Consider the following 14255-nt stretch of genomic DNA (forward strand, 5'->3'; position numbering starts at 1 on the left):
AATTAAGATCTATAACTGTGAGTTAATTCCTTGTTTGGTAGTCCAAGACAAATTGCTAAATCTCAGGGGTTTTTTTTTACTCTATACAATGAAATTACTGCCAACATAATTTTTTTCCGAGGGTGGATTTGTTTCATTATACATCAGATGAGATGGTTGGATGGCATCACTGACTCAGTGGACATGAGTTTAAGTAAATTCTGGGAGTTGGTGATGGACAGGGAGGCCATGCTGCACTCCCTGGGATCGCAAAAAGTTGGACAGGACTGAGCGACTGAACTGAACTGAACACAGACCCTCAAATCTTTTTCAAGTGATGTTAAATTAACTTTAGAGATACAAATGTAAACCTGAACATAATTTATTGTTAACCCAGGGCACAGTCGATGTCATTCTGATAATTCTAATTAAGACATAACAGTTGTCTGATCATTGCCCAGGTGGTGGAGTTTTCATACAGACTTGAGCCAGTTTAAGGACCTTACCCCGCATGTATTAATTAGTTCTTTCTTTGAAAATCAAAATTGTATGGAATGTTCTGTGATATTTTATGATACTACTCATCTTTGCCTATCTTATTAAATTTTTTGGTCTGCCCATCTCCTAATACTCCTTGTTCTTATGTATCTTATTTATCTGGGTTGCTGAGAACTGATAGAAAAGAAGGCCAACTAATGAGGAAGCAATATTGTGTTGCAAAAGAGCTAGGAGAACTTAGATCACCCTGATGGTGTTAAGTGTATAATCTTGGGCATTTCTCTGAATGAAGACCTCGTTCATTAGTTATCTAATCTAGAAAACTAGAGATTTGGACTGGCTGTTCTCTTAATTTTTCCTTCAAAGCCTGTAAAGAATTAAAGTGAAAAAGACAGATCCTTAATTTCCTAGTAATACGTTAGTGATACTTCTTAATTTTTAAAAGTCTAGTTACTTAAAGAAAATGTGTTAGGTCGTTTCAGTCATGCAGAGCACCACTGTGCAGCTACCCCATTTGTGCATCTGCTTTCCTGTGCATGCTAGACAGGCAATCATAACATTAAGTCTATTTACAAGCACTAGGATTTTTAGGCTTTCCTTATAGCCTATTCCTCTCAGTCAATACTATTTATAAAATACTTGTGTATGGTGGGCCTTGTTTTTTTCTTATATTTCATTTGAGGCATAAATTTTGACAACGGGGCTATCTGTGAGTGATATGGTAATACTAATAAATTAGTATTACTAATGTTAGTATAATTTTATAGCAATATCTGATACTTCCCGCACTATAGCTTTAGAAAAATTGCTCATCACTTCTGCATGTAGTTTCCTCTTATCAATAAAATGTGTTCCTTGATTCTAGTCTGAAATACTCCAAGAGAGCTCTCAGAATCAGTAGCCATTATAGCAATAAGATCACAATGCTTCATGGGCTAATTAAATCTTCTTCCATTTGGGCATTTAGAAAGTGCCATCTATTACTCAGTGCCACTCAATAGCTTTTTTTTTTCTTGGCTTTTATCTACTTCTAGTTCAGTTTTCCATATCTATCAATTTCCATGTCATTTGTGTATAAAATTTTGGCTAGCAGTGAAAGTAGTTCATGTATTTTACAGTGTAAAATGAATAAAAACTTCACTGGTGGATCTGATGTGGCTTGTCATAGTTTATGCAAAGTCTTAAGTTGTTTTCTAGAACTTTAAATACGTTCACAATTTTATAGTAACTTTCATCAAGAAAAACTAAATAAACCAGCATTTGTTATTGTTGTTGTTAACCAAATATGCTGCTTTGAAGTCTTGGCATATATTTGATTGTTTTAAATACAAAACAATGGGCCTGGTACTTGAAAAGTACACCCATCTTTTTGCTTATATTCTGGAGAAAGCTGTTAAAAGCACCAAGAATTTCAAGTTTGGAAAGACTTTTCATAAGTAATAACTTTTCATAGTATTGTTTTTACTGTTCCCAGCCTAGAAGTAACACAAACCAGATTGATTTGGAAGGAGTTGTGATATAGTAAAATAATTCAGTTCAGCCGCTGCTGTGGAGTACTCTGTCCTTGTGGGGACTACAAACATAAGCAGAGAGATCTCAAAAAGTGAAGTGGAAGTAGCTGTGAGTCAAGAAAAAATGAAGGAAAAAAACCCCTGTTATTAAATAACAGGGACAATAATTTCTAAGTGTTCAAATGCAGGAAAATTTAGTTATCCCTCAAAGCACTAGTATCTCATTTCCATAATCTGCCATAAATATTATTGTTTAAAAAAATCAAGGAATCACTTCTTATTCCCTTCCATCTCTCTAGCACATATTCATCCCCCATCTCCCTCCCTCCTCTCTCTCACACACACTCTTTTCCTTTCTATTTCTTATCCAACCATGACTTAGAGTGCCTAGGGCAGTGTTTTTCAAACTGTAGATTACAGCTTAATAGTAGATCATGAGTAAATTTGACCAGCATTTTTTTAAAGGAAGAGATTAAGATAGAAAATATCAGAATATACCACATAGTAAGGGAAAGTATTAGCATCATGTCCTGAATTTGTTTCAGTTATACATCTCATGTATTTGTATGTGATTACAATATAAAATATATTTCTTATTGTAGATTGCCATTTTTTAAAAGTTCAAAAGCCATCATTCCAAAATGTTTCATCTAATTGTGTCTTGAACCTACTGTTCTTTCAACATACACACTAGATAGTTACTGCATAAATATTTGGATGAGATTTTTAAAGCTAGAACTTTATGTTTGATATCTTGTTTCTAATCTGCATATCCAGAGGAAAACCCATAGTGTTGTTTTATAATATTTTTTAAAATCTGTTTTCTGCCTCATTTTCAATTCAAAGAACATTGTTGAAAGACTGTTTTTCCCGCCAGTGGAGTTCAAACTGGTTTGTGCTGTCATATTGTTCTGAGGCGGTAGAAAACATGACTGTGTAATAGGATTGGTTAATTTTAAAGAGAAGGAGTCCTAGAACTGAGTTGTTTTGAATATCACCCAGTAGCAGAAATCTTTATGCTTAGAATTAGTTGTTCAGGGTTAACAGAAACTAGAATCTACTGCTTACTTCCCTTTAAACATGCTTCCTTAGGGCTCCATATGGTGAAGATGCTGACTCTCTTCTAAGCCATGGCAATTCTGGTATTAATATTTTTTCTTCTGGGACCTGAGTAAAATCTTTTCAACCCCTCAGTGCCACTGAATAGTGGCTTGAATTAGCATTTGAAAAGAAACTACTAGTTACCCCTGCCTGAATCTGACTTGTGATTAAGACTGTGGGCGTTAATCTTCTCCAATCAACAAACAGACATCCTAGAATGTGAAGTCAAGTGCCTTAGGAAGCATCACATAGAACAAATCTAGTGGAGGTGATGGCATTCCAGTTGAGCTATTTCAAATCCTAAAAGATGATGCTGTGAAAGTGCTGCACTCAATATGCCAGCAAATTTGGAAAACTCAGCAGTGGCCACAGGACTAGAAAAGGTCAGTTTTCATTCCAATCCCAAAGAAAGGCAATGCCAAAGAATACTCGAACTACTGCACAATTGCACTCATCTCACACACTAGCAAAGTAATGCTCAAAATTCTCCAAGCCAGGCTTCAACAGTATATGAACTGTGAACTTCCAGATGTTCAAGCTGGTTTTAGAAAAGGCAGAGGAACCAGAGATCAAATTGCCAACATCCGTTGGATCATCAAAACAGCAATAGAGTTCCAGAAAAACATCTGCATTATTGACTATGCCAAAGCCTTTGACTGTGTGGATCACAACAAACTCTGGAAAATTCTGAAAGAGATGGGGATACCAGACCACCTGACCTGCCTCCTGAAAAATCTATATGCAAGTCAAGAAACAACAGTTAAAACTGGACATGGAACAGACTGGTTCCAAATCCAGAAAAGAATATATCAATGCTGTATATTGTCACTCTGCTTATTTAACTTATATGCAGAGTACATCATGAGAAGTCCTGGACTGGATGAAGCACAAGCTGGAATCAAGATTGCCAGGAGAAATAACCTCAGATATGCAGATGACACCACCCTTATGGCAGAAAGTAAAAAAGAGCTAAAGAGCCTCTTGATGAAAGTGAAAGAGGAGAGTGAAAAAGTTGGCTTAAAGCTCAACATTCAGAAAACGAAGATCATGGCATCTGGTTCCATCACTTCATGGCAAATAAATAGGGAAACAGTGAAAACAGTGACAGACTATTTTTTGGAGCTCCAGAATCACCACAGATGGTGACTGCAGCCATGAAATTAAAAGACGCTTACTCCTTGGAACAAAAGTTATAACCAACCTAGACAGCTTCTTAAAAAGCAGAGACATTACTTTGCCAACAAAGGTCCTAGTCAAGGCTATGGCTTTTCCAATAGTCATGTATAGATGTGAGAGTTGGACTATAAAGAAGGCTGACGCTGAAGAATTGATGCTTTTGAACTGTGGTGTTGGAGAAGACTCTTGAGAGTCCCTTGTACTGCAAGGAGATCCAACCAGTCCATCCTGAAGGAAATCAGTCCTGAATATTCATTGGAAGGACTGATGCTGAAGCTAAAACTCCAATACTTTGGCCACCTGATGCGAAAAACAAACTCATCTGAAAAGACTCTGATGCTGGGAAAGATTGAAGGTGGGAGAAGGAGACTACCAAGGATGAGATGGTTGGGTGGCATCACCAACTCAATGGACTTGAGTTTGAGTAAACTCCAGGAGTTGATGATGGACAAGGAAGCCTGGCATGCTGCAGTCCATAGGATCGCAAAGAGTTGGACACAACTGAGCGACTGAACTGAATCAACAAAGTAGATTTAAATCCCTGATCTACCACTTGCTAGCTCTTGGACCTGAAATGAGCTACTTCTCAATGATTTTATTTCTCATAGAAAACAATAATATTAAATTGATCTGACCACAGCAAGATTTTTTACATTTCCTTAACAGAACCAACAGTTGAGTCAGTATTTCCACTTGCTATGTCCCCTGGTTTATAAAGACTAGTAGTGAAATCTGAACAGTATCCATTAAATGCTTTTTACAATATTTTATTTTCTGCCAGGGGCTTCATATTCTGACTGACCTTAATTTGAGTAAATTACTATGTGGCCAGATAATAAATTCCAAACTTACTCTAATCATCATGAGAAGTATTTTTCAGTGACCAGTTGATGCTAATGGAATGTATGCATTTTTATTCATATTCAGTTTAGTTGTATTGACAGAACTGCTTTAAAAATACATTCTGGTACGGAAAATATCCAAAAAGTGACTACAATGTAAGGTTTATTCTGCTGTAGAGTTGATTACATTTTTACGTGGAATAGAAACTAGCAATTTGACTTTTTCCATCATTATGGAATGGCCTTTTTAAACTTAAATTTTCAAAGTTTGAGATAATCATAGATTCACATGCAATTATAAGAATTAATACAGAGACCCTGTGTACCCTTCATCTTGAAGTAGTATTAATTGCTCAGTCATGTCCAACTCTGGGCTCCTCTGTCCACGGAATTCTCCAGGCAGTAATACTGCAGTGGGTAGACATTCCCTTTTCCAGGGGATCTTCCTGACCCAGGGATTGAATGCAGGATTTCCTGCATTGCAGGCAGATTCTTTACCTTCTGAGCCAATGGAAGCCCCACCCTTCATTTACTTTCCCTCAATGGTGACATCTTATAAAACCATAGTGTAATATCACAGTCAGGATATTGACATTGTGGTAATCTACTCGTCTTATTCAGATTTTCAGTTTTGCTTGTAAATCTTTTGTATGTGTGTTTGTGAGTTTAGTTCTGTGCAGTATTATCTCATGTGTATGTTCATGTATCCACCACCATAGTCAGGACAGAAAAGAGTTCCATCACCACAAAGATCTCTCCTTTTATAACCCTGCATGCCTTCCTTCCTCCTCTGTACTCCTCTCTGCCTCCAGAGCATACACCTTCCCCACTCCTGGCGACCACGAATCTATCCCCCACTCCTATAATTTTGTCATTCAAAGAATATTATATAAATGAAATCATGCTGTATGTAATCTTTTGGAATTGGCTTTTTTTTAGCTCAATTGTGATTCACTAGAGATTTATTCAGGCTATTATGTGTATCAGTAATTCATTCCATTTTATTAACGTGTGTAATATTTTCTAGTATGAATATACCACATGTTTCATCATTTACATGTTGAAGGATATCTAGATTATTTCTAGTCTTTGATTGTTACACAACTAAAACTACTGTGAACATTTGTATACAGATTGTGACATTGTGTGAACTTATGTTCTCCTTTTTTTTAAAAAATTAAATGACCAGGAGATCAATTGTTGAATCATTTTTTAGTTGCATGTTCTGTTTTTTAAAACGTCAAACATTTGCTGAAATTGCTTACCATTTTATGTTCCCACTAGCAGGGTGCAAGGGATCCAGTTTCCCTGTACCCTCCCCAGCATTTAAGATTATCATTATTTTTTGTTTGTTTTAGCCTTTCTGGGACCAGGACCTGTATAGTAATACCTTGTGATTTTAATTTGTGTTTCCCTAATAACTACTGGCTTTTCAGGTGGCTCAGTGGTAAAGAGTCTGCCTGCCAATGTAGGAGACACAGGTTCAGTCCGTGAGTCTGGAAGGTCCCCTGGAGAAGGAAATGGCAACCCACTCTGGTATTATTGCCTGAGAAATCCCACAACAGAAGAGCCTGGCAGGCTGCAGTCCATGGGGTCGCAGAAGAGTTGGACATGACTGAGCACACATATCCCACTCAGTCCTTTATGTGGTCAACTACCAATAATAACTGATGATGTTAAACATCTTTTCATGTGCTTTTCTACCACATGTCCTTTTCAGTGTCTTTTTTCCCATTTTCTAATTGTTTGATTTCTTTTTACTTCTGAGTTTTGAGAGTTTGTTATATATTATACATTCTAGTCCTTTGTCAGATGTGTGGTTTGCAAATATTTTGTCATGGCCTATAGCTTTTCTTTTCATCTTCTTAACAGTGTCTTCTGCAGATAAATATTTAAAATTGAGGGGAAGCTCAATTTGTCAGTTTTCCTCTCATGGATCATGTTTTGGTGTCAAATCTGTGAACACTGCCTGGGCTTAGATCCTAAAGATTTTTTTCCTAAATGATTTATAGTTTCTGTTTTGAGTTAATTTTTTATCATGGTAAAATATATATAACATAAAATCTTCCATTCAAAGTGTATAATTCAGTGGCACTAAGTACATTCGTAATACTGTACAGCCATCCCCACTATCTAGATCCAGAACTTTTTCATCATCTCAAACAGAAACCCAGTACCCATTAAGCAGTCACTCCCCATTTCTTCCCCGACTCCCACCCCTGCCAGTCATCAGTCTGCTTTCCGTACCATGAATTTGCCCATTCTGTATATTTCATATACAGAGAAGGCAATGGCACCCCACTCCAGTACTTTTGCCTGGAAAATCCCATGGACGGAGGAGCCTGGTGGGCTGCAGACCATGGGGTCGCTAAGAGTCGGACTTGACTATAAGTGAAATTGTATAACGTGTGGTCTTTTGTGTCTGGCTTCTTTCACTTAGCTAATGTTTTTGAGGTTCATTCATATTGTAGATGTATCAATACTTCATTACTTTTATGGATAAATATTCCATTATGTGGCTACACTATAGTTATTGTTTATCCATTCATCAGTTGATGGACATTTGGAGTGTTTTCACCTTTTGGCTATTGTGAGTAATACAGCTTTGAACAGTTCATGCACAAGTTTTTATTTGAATACCTGTCTTCAGTTCTTTTGAGTAGATTCTTAGAAGTGAGTTAATTTTTTAATAAGGTATAAGACATAGGTTGCTCCTTGGAAGAAAAGCTATGACAAACCTAGACAGTATATTCAAAAGCAGAAACATAGAAAAAAGCAAAAAAAGCAGACACATTACTTTGCCCACAAAGGTCCGTACAGTCAAAGCTATGGTTTTTCTAGTAGTCAGGCATGGATGTGAGAGTTGGACCATAAAGAAGGCTGAACAACAAAGAATTGATGCTTTCAAACTGTGGTGCTGGAGAAGTCTCTTGAAAGTCCCTTGGATGGTAAGGAGATCAAACCAGTCAATCCTAAAGGAAATCAACCCTCAAATATTCACTGGAAGCTGAAGCTCCAGTACTTTGGTCACCTCACTCCTAATGAGCGAGGAGCCGACTCATTAGAAAAGATCCTGATGCTGGGAAAGACTGAGGGCAAGAGGAGAAGAGGGCGACAGAGGATGAGATGGTTGAATGACATCACTGACTGAATGGACATGAGTTTCAACAAATTCAGGGAGATAGTGAAGGACAGAGAAGCCTGGTGTGCTGCAGTTCATGGACTTGCAAAGAAGTCGGACAAGACTGAGCGACTGAACAACAAGACTCAGGTTGAGGTTTTCTTTTTCTTTTTCTTCCTTTGCCTATGGATGTACAGTTTCTTCACTATTTTTTGAAAAGGCTGTCTTGCAAGGACCATTTTAAACAATTATTTTAAAGTTTTCGGAGAATCCCTATCCCTAGAGTTTCTGTATGTACACATTAATTTTGAAGAAAAGCAAAAGAATTTGTAATGCGAGCCTGTAAGAATAGTTTGGTGGGTTTTACTGGGGTTTTCTTTATATTTTTGAAAGTTTAGGCTTGGATATTTCTGTTACAGACAAAGAGATTGTATTTTCTATGAAAGAAACAGAAGTGATGAGGGAAAGATAAAACAAGTAAGCCATAAAGAGTTTTATCCCATGGATGACAGGAAGCCATTCAAGGTTCTAAGAAAGATAGACATAATCAGATCAAATTAAAAGATGGACTTTAAGAAAGATAACTCTTGGTAGAACGGAATATAGGCTCTAGTCAGGCAAGATTGACATAAAGGTGTGGAAAAGTGTTCACACCCAGTTTGAGTGGACTCACCTGTATTTTCTGTGACATTTCTGACTCAGGAACTTGAAAAACAAATTGAGAAAAATCAGCTTCAGATTCATAACACTGGGGCCATTTTACACATGCTGCTTATAAATTGTTATGTGTGTTTTTTTTTTTTTTTTTTAAGTTCAAGGACCTAAAATCTTACACCTAAAACTGGCTTGAGGAGAAAACTTTTATTTAAAGAAGACAACTTAACTGTTGTCTTTGAATGCCTATTATTATTGTTATTTTCCTTAGACTACTTTATTCCCCAGCTCCCAGTAAAGAATATTTTAACATGCGGTTACATGCGCTTGATTTCCTAGTCTTAGTGAAACCATTGAACTTTGTTACAAAATACTATGAGAAAACTTCTGGGTCAACTTTTTAGTGAAGGAGAATAGAGTATATGCATTAAGAGGTAATGATTACTAATGGGTTTGGGTGGACTCTGGGAGTTGGTGATGAACAGGGAGGCCTGGTGTGCTGCAGTTCATAGGGTCACAAAGAGTCGGACATGACTGAGCAACTGAACTGAACTGACTTCTACAAAGTTTTCACTGTGGAACCCTTTTTTTTCACTTCATACTGTGTACAAAGTGCTGAGAAATGGTGGGAATCACTTCTTTGCTTGCTTTATTAGTTTGTAAGTTTGCATTGCTTTCTAAGCAAGCATGAAATTCACCTGTTTCTTCAAGTCATGCAAGTTTTTATTATAAAAATAATCGATGTTAAATGGTTTAATTTATCTGTAGGAATGGTTTTTAACCAAATTTTTAAACAATTGCTTCTGTAAGATGCGCTGTTTATTCCATTGCTAACTTTATTCCCTGACACGTTGCTGTTTGCCTGGGCTTGTAGCCTCCTTAATGTGAAGAACATGTTATGTTCTCTAGGAAGCTTCCCCTTATTCTGGGTAGAATCCTTTTCACTGGGTTATAGAAACCTCTGAACTACTCTCAGAGCTCTCAGAGGATTTGATTCAACAGTCCACCAATACCTCTGTAAGGCCTGGAACATAGTAGATGCTCGGTAGATGCTTGCTGAAGGAAAGAAGGACCTGACATATACTTATCTATAGCAGGTTATTTAACTGTGGCCTGTTTATCATTATTTCAGACTAATTTAGGAGTTCTCTCTAAGCATAGAAATCACTTAATTTTGTATTAATATGAGCAAAATTTATTAGGTTGAGTGAAAATTATTTAGTCTTTAACATTGGTATCATAATCTTCCAGAAAGGTATTTGGTGACACGTGTCCTGTGGGTAACTATAACTGAAATATAATTGACAGTACGTTGTATGTGTTTAAGGTGTACAGTGTGATGATTTGATACATGTATAGTGAAATACTTGCCATAATATGGTAAGTTAACAGCAGTCTTACCTCACATACTTACCTTGTTGTTGTTGCTGTTATGGTGAAAGCATTAAAGTTGTACTTTCATAGCAGTTTTTGAATATATTATCTGGTATTGTTAACTACAGTCATCCTCCTGTACCTTAGATCCCTGGAACTTATAACTGAATGTTTGTACTTTGTTTTTATGTACAACTGAGTGTTGTACTTTGACCTGTACTTCCCCATTTCCCCCGCCCCTCAGCCCCTGGCAACCACCATTCTACTCCGTGTAAGTCTGATGTTTTTCAATTCTTCCTGTAAGTGAGATCATATCATATTTGTCTTTATCTGACTTGTTTCACTTAGCATAAGGCCATAAAGGCCCATCCATGTTGTTGCAGGTGGCAGAATTGCCTTCTTTTTAATGGCTGAGTAATTTCATTGTGTGTGTGTGTGTGCGCGTCACATTTTCTCTGTCCATCCGTCTCTCTGGATGGACACTGAGGTTGTTTCCATGTCTTGGTTGTTGTATATGATGCTGAGAGCTTCTCTCTCTCTCTCTCTTTTTTTTTCTGACTTCTGTTTATTTCAGATAATCTTGTGGATCCTAGGTTTTTTCCAGGCTTGAACTAGCAGTTCTGTCCATAGTCTGTAAAATTGCAGATAATCAGTTGTTGCTTATGATTGGCTTAAAAATCTGTGTAAAGCTTTTACTGTTGAGCATCTAGGTATAGAAGAGCACCTGAATGACAAACTACTGCCCTTATTCTTTATTTCTATATCCTTCTTGTTAATTCCCAATCCTTACTCCAAGGACATAAAACTTTGAGACTTCTTTTATTAAAAAGCTGTGGTAAATAATGAACTTTTTTTTAAAAAATTTATTTTGTTGAAGTATAGTTGATTTACAGTGTGTGTTAGTTTCTGCTGTTCAAAGTGGTTCAGTTATACATGTATATACATTCTTTTTCATATTCTTTCTCATTATGGTTCCTCATAGGATACTGTATATAGTTCCCTATGCTATACAGTAGCATCTTATTGTTTGTCCATCCTGCATATAATAGTTTGCACCTGCTAATCCCAAAGTCCTAATCCATCACTCCCCCACCCCTCTCCCCCTTGACAACCGCAAGTCTCTGAGCTTTTGAAGTTTTAAAAAGATCAGAGTGTTTTGAGTCATTTCTAATCTTATTTCCCCTTTTTGGTGTCATTTCCTTAATTTTGACAGATTCTGTATATTCTCAAGTTGCCTAATATTTAGAACTGAATGAAGACTAAAAGTCTCAAAATTTTAGCCCTCTTGTGTTTTATGATATGTTTCATTGTAAAGTGGACTAGGAGATGGAAACGTGGCTTTGAATATTGTCTGATACACAGTGGGATTTTTGGCAGGATATTTAATCCATGGAATCTCTAGATTACTAATCTCTATCTCATTGTGTAGTTACAAAGATGGAATAAGATAGAAAGCTATAAGAGCATAGTATAAACTATATAAAGTGTTAACACATATATAATATGTTCTTTTATTACTAAAATGAGTGGGTAGATGTATTTTCCTTTTTACCTCGCTCATTTAAAAATGCATTAATCAGAAGTTCTTTAAACTCTTAAGCTTTTACTTATCAGTATTCCTATTATCAGTTTCTTAAGCCAGTGCTGGGACAACAAAATAAATCTACTACCACAGTTCCTTGCTTTTTGCTGTGTTTTTAGTAAAATTAGTTTATAAGCATCAGCAAATTCAGTTAGACACAGGCTTATTATCTAACTCTGTTCCTCCATTAGGCTGAATAGTGCTTTAGGGGTTGAGGAGTAGGTTAAAATCCAACTAAGGGCAACACTTATGGGATTTCTTTTTTAAAAAATGGCTATTCATAGTCAGTGACCTAGTGTGGTAAACTAGAGAATTGATTTCTTCGTTAATTGATGTCGCATTTATTGAGTACCCATTTAGTCTGTACTTGGCCCAGGCAGCATGACATTTACTAATATATGTGAGTGAGTTTGTTTCTCTAAAAACTTTCTCCTTGGAGTTTTTATCTGCCAGCTATAAACTATTTTAAGGAGTTCAAATGGCCTTGTTACAAACAGCTTCTAAGACAACTAGGTTCCAGAGATTGGTTAGACCTTTAGATTGCTGATAACTCAAGTGGGTATGAAAAAGTTTCTTGGAATAGATGCTCTGTGCACCACATTTTTGGATAATACCAAGCTGATGAAAAATACTATAGGTTAATGTCAATCTGATAACAGTGTAGCAAAATCTAATTTTTGGAAGAGTATAATATGGCTAGGTCATTCCATTAGTAGTGCTGCTACTGATAAGTCACTTCAGTCGTGTCCGACTCTGTGTGACCCCATAGACAGCAGCCCACCAGGCTCCCCCGTCCCTGGGATTCTCCAGGCAAGAACACTGGAGTGGGTTGCCATTTCCTTCTCCAATTTATGAAACTGAAAAGTGAAAGTGAAGTCGCTCAGTCATGTCTGACTCTTAGCGACCCCATGGACTGCAGCCTACCAGGCTCCTCCATCCATGGGATTTTCCAGGCAAGAGTACTGGAGTGGGGTGCCATTGCCTTCTCCGCCATTAGTAGTGAATGTTATATTAAAAAAAAAAAAAAAAAAACACCTATTTTTCCTGTGGAGAACACATATAATGAACGGATATCCATTCTTTAGTGTTTTCTTCCAATTTTTAAATTAATTAATTAGGATGTGGAAGACTCAATTATAGAAAAGCTTATTTTTTTACATTTCTTTCACTGATATTAATAAATTGCTTTCTAGTAATCAGATCAGAATTTCATTAAAGCCGTATGATGTAAAGTGTTTTAACCATATTTCGTGAATTTGAGGGGTTGTATACTAAAACAATTCAGGTAGCTTGTAGAATGTTGTACATGGGATTGATGTTTTCAAGTAAAAGAAATCAGTTTTAGCATGTTTTGCAAAAATTTATTTTTAACAAAGTAAGTTTACATTTTCAGGACCAGAATTAATGCAAGAGTTTTTAATGTCTTACAGTGCATTTACTTGGGCTAAGTTGGGTCAGGGCAGCTTTAGAAATGAATTCTATCAGAGAAGACTTATTAGAGATAAGTATAGAAACCTCACTAGCTGTTAATTGTGTTCAGGAGATGAGATCAGGTATCTTTGGTCTTTATCAGGGATTCAGATCCCTAAGAAAAAGGTAGCCCTTGCCTTTTCCCTTCTGGATCTATCTAGAAACTGTTCTGCATTTAACTTCCCTTATTATGAAGTGATTCTTCTTCCAGATAATCAGTTAAATAAATACAATTTGTTATGAGAATGTTTTTTTCTGTTACCCAATCATTTGTATTGAACAGATTGCATTTGTTAGCACCTGCAGAGAAAATGGTGCTACACAAAACTGTCTTTACAATTTCTTTTTAAAAATTGTTTCCTTTTCTTTTTCCTTGTTGCACATTTTTGCACTTTCTATATTCAGTTCAAAAGAACAACTAGGTAAAGGGATAAACTATAATCAGTGGTGTCCTTTTCTCATGGTTTAGCCTTGTGCTGCATCACATCTAAAAGTGAGAGGAAGCATTCCTTTAGCGTGCAGTGACTGTTCCTCTCTGCTAGGTCAGTGATGTTCTAAGTGTGGTCCAGGATCTGGTGCCAGTCTGCAGACAGAATATGATAGTAAGCGTTTAGAAACTTCTTACAGTTTGACATTGCCATGACATCTGAGTGCATTATTTTATATTTTACAAAAATACTAGTCCACAGCAAATTGGAGAAAGTTCTTCACCATAGACGATTTGAGAAGCACCAGGTTAGATGGCTTCCTCAACTTCTAATACAAGCCATCACAGCCTGGGGCTGGGGGGATGGATGTTGAATGACTGTCCTGTTAATCTATCTACTGTTGATTGATTACATGCTCAGTTGTAGCAAAACCCAAATGAATCGTTTCCCTGGCATAAAACCAGGGATTATCCTGTCAGTAATAATTAAATGAATCAGCTGTCCCTGTGGTTTCTGAAT

At 36.7% G+C, this 14255-nt stretch overlaps 1 protein-coding gene across 49 annotated transcripts in view; it reads left to right on the plus strand.

Moving 5' to 3' along the window:
• The window catches only part of ADD3 (adducin 3), a 129572-nt gene that overhangs the window by 86068 nt on the left and 29249 nt on the right, over positions 1–14255 (plus strand). The window lies entirely within an intron of this gene.

The sequence above is a fragment of the Ovis aries genome, chromosome 22, assembly GCF_016772045.2.
Source record: "Ovis aries strain OAR_USU_Benz2616 breed Rambouillet chromosome 22, ARS-UI_Ramb_v3.0, whole genome shotgun sequence".
NCBI lineage: Eukaryota > Metazoa > Chordata > Mammalia > Artiodactyla > Bovidae > Ovis > Ovis aries.